The sequence below is a fragment of the Octopus bimaculoides genome, chromosome 16 (assembly GCF_001194135.2).
Source record: "Octopus bimaculoides isolate UCB-OBI-ISO-001 chromosome 16, ASM119413v2, whole genome shotgun sequence".
NCBI classification, from domain to species: domain Eukaryota; kingdom Metazoa; phylum Mollusca; class Cephalopoda; order Octopoda; family Octopodidae; genus Octopus; species Octopus bimaculoides.
Genome location: NC_068996.1, coordinates 52,328,559 through 52,331,181, shown reverse-complemented (window position 1 = coordinate 52,331,181; position 2,623 = coordinate 52,328,559). Strand labels below are relative to the sequence as shown.

The following is a 2,623-nucleotide window of genomic DNA, read 5'->3' as shown; positions in this document are numbered from 1 at the left end:
AATAGATAAATAAATAAATATATATATATATATATATATATATATATAATAGATAGATAGACAGACAGACAGACAGATAGATAGATAGACAGAGAGGTGGGAGAGAGAAAGCGACAGATAGCGGAAGTGAAATGCATGTATGTGTGTGTGGTTTATTTAGATGTTTTCATTTTATTATCGTCATTCCTCATTGATATCTAAATATTAAACAACGCATTTTCCTTTCCATTGTTTTGAAAGGAGCGTGTAGATTACTGAGACAAGCATTTGTTCATAAATATTTACTACGCTTCCTTGAGTTTTACTGTGAACTTAATGTAGAATTCTACAACGTGCATGATTTAAAATTAGCACTAAAAAATTAATTTTTTTATTAACCAGAGCGAGGAAAAAAAAAACGCATTTTACTAAAACTTTTACATATAAAACAGAAAAAAAAAAGGGTTTTTTTTCTGTATATAAATTCACTGACAAGTTTAACTATTGTGACAATATTGTAGTAACATTATGAAGTTAATATTTTTGTACATTGTGTGGAGTGATATAGTTTAGCCCCACGACAGGCCTGACTGAGTAAACTTATCAAAAGCATTCCAGCCGTGACCCTTAGTTCTTTTTCTTTCCCATGAGCGAGGAATCCAGGGTTGATTATCCAACGTGTCCTCTTCTATGTCGGTAGAATTTGATTCGAGGAAGATTCGGCTGCTATTTCTGGCAGGTTTAGCAACGACATAGAGGCTCTATCGTTGGTTTTATTTAGGAGTGTGTGAATGGGAGGTGATGTGAATGCCATTTCCAAAACTATTAGAAGTGTTAATGTCATTTTTTGTAATTGCAATCGGAATGAGAAGACCAGAATTCCAAAGGTTTTATTTGACACTCGTTAAAATAAAAATAAACATGTCAAAAGTATAAACACAAACATACACACACATATATATACACACACTATATATATACACAGAACAGACACACATTGGCAAGTTTTGCATAAAACCTACTGCGAACTGTGTTGAGATACATGATTTCTGGATTTCAGACAAAAACACTAAAATTAAGATTAAATTCAATCAGAACATTCGTTTTCACCAATATTTGGTTATACACTTTGTATGTGCCCGCCCTTTTTTTTTACAGTTCAAGATTATCTTGAAATTTAAATTTCACTTTTAGTGAAATTGGGCACTATTAGACCGGAAAATGATAATATTCAGCAGTGAGGACAGGAGAAGCACAAGGAAGCGATATCGAACCTGCTAGGGTGATATTTGGTTGATAGACTCTTAAACTATACTCCGTCGATTTAAAGAAGAATGACACGTTAGTTGGAATTCTTCCGGGAGAAAAAAAAAATGGAAAAGAAAACAGGATGTTTATAGCTTTTGGTTATAAATTCTACTTGAGCATGTTGACCTGGGGCTAAAGAGCAACTATATTTCTTTTTGGCATATGGCTTGGATATCTATGATAAAAATATTTTTTGAACTGTCTTTACAAAATTAATTGTCTAACGATTTAAAATGAAAAATTCTAGAAGAAAATACAAGTTATAAATTGTTGAAAACATATTCTATAAGAACGGAAGAAGAGTAGTGTAAGAATTTGAGGTAAGGCTAGTTTGACTTCCGTTTTCTCTCATTCACTGCTTCTATTTCTTTTAGTGTACTACCTCGTCCAAAGATACGCACCTGCATTCGGGGGGGTACATAACTGTTAACTACCCAACATCTAAGTTTTCTACCCCTTTTCTTGTCTACTCTCTCCTTCTCTCATATATATATATATATATATACACACACACACACATACGTGCATATATATATATATATATATATATATATATATATATATATATATATATATATACACACACACTCAAAGATACAAATACATATATATTTGTGTATACGCACACACACATATATATGTATACATACACATTGTATTTATATACACACATACATACCTAACTGTGTATAAGAAGTACACATGAATGAATATTTACCAACACACAATTGCAAGTGTGTTGTCAGTGTGTATTTACGTACACAAATAAACAATCTTCTACAGCTGCTCTTTTGTATTATCAACACTTCTAGTAGGAATTATACATAGTTCTTATGAAAATATATACTACATATTCAGAGGATATACTATCTACTAGTTGTATTGAGGTAAGTAGTGTTCAGAACTGTATGGGCTTCTTCCATTAACTTGAAAATATATTCATTCTAACCATTCGTTTATGTCTTTTTTAGCAAAAGTTCTTTGAAGTATGGTTGAACTCCTTCCACTGTTTTTAATATTTCATTTGACAATTAAGTGTAATATAATGAATGTGATCGCAGTAGCTGTTGCAAGTACCTAGATGTAATAAACATCGAAATAAATTATGGTTTGGAAGGTACAACTATCTTCTACAAAATAACATGTTTCTATGCTATATACATACAGCTTATTTGAAGATTTTTCCCAAAAAATGTACAATTTTGAAGTATTCTTGTGTCATTTGCACTATTTCATTCGAGTCTCTGTATAACATTATTTACTAACATTTGGTAATAGGTGTGCCATATATATATATATATATGTATATATATATATACACACACACGCCATTTAT

At 31.1% G+C, this 2,623-nt stretch overlaps 1 protein-coding gene across 3 annotated transcripts in view; it reads left to right on the top strand.

The window, feature by feature from the left end:
* The first annotated feature begins 585 nt into the window (after positions 1-585).
* Positions 586-2,623, top strand: part of LOC106870458 (kelch-like protein 9) — a 69,361-nt gene continuing 67,323 nt past the window's right edge. Inside the window, exon 1 of one of the 3 annotated variants that reach the window (XM_014916560.2) lies at positions 586-1,607. The gene's annotated coding sequence lies outside the window, so the exon portion shown is untranslated. Of the gene's footprint in view, positions 1,608-1,627; positions 2,175-2,623 lie in introns of those variants that run through there. The other 2 variants (XM_052973767.1, XM_014916559.2) reach the window with 2 other exon arrangements.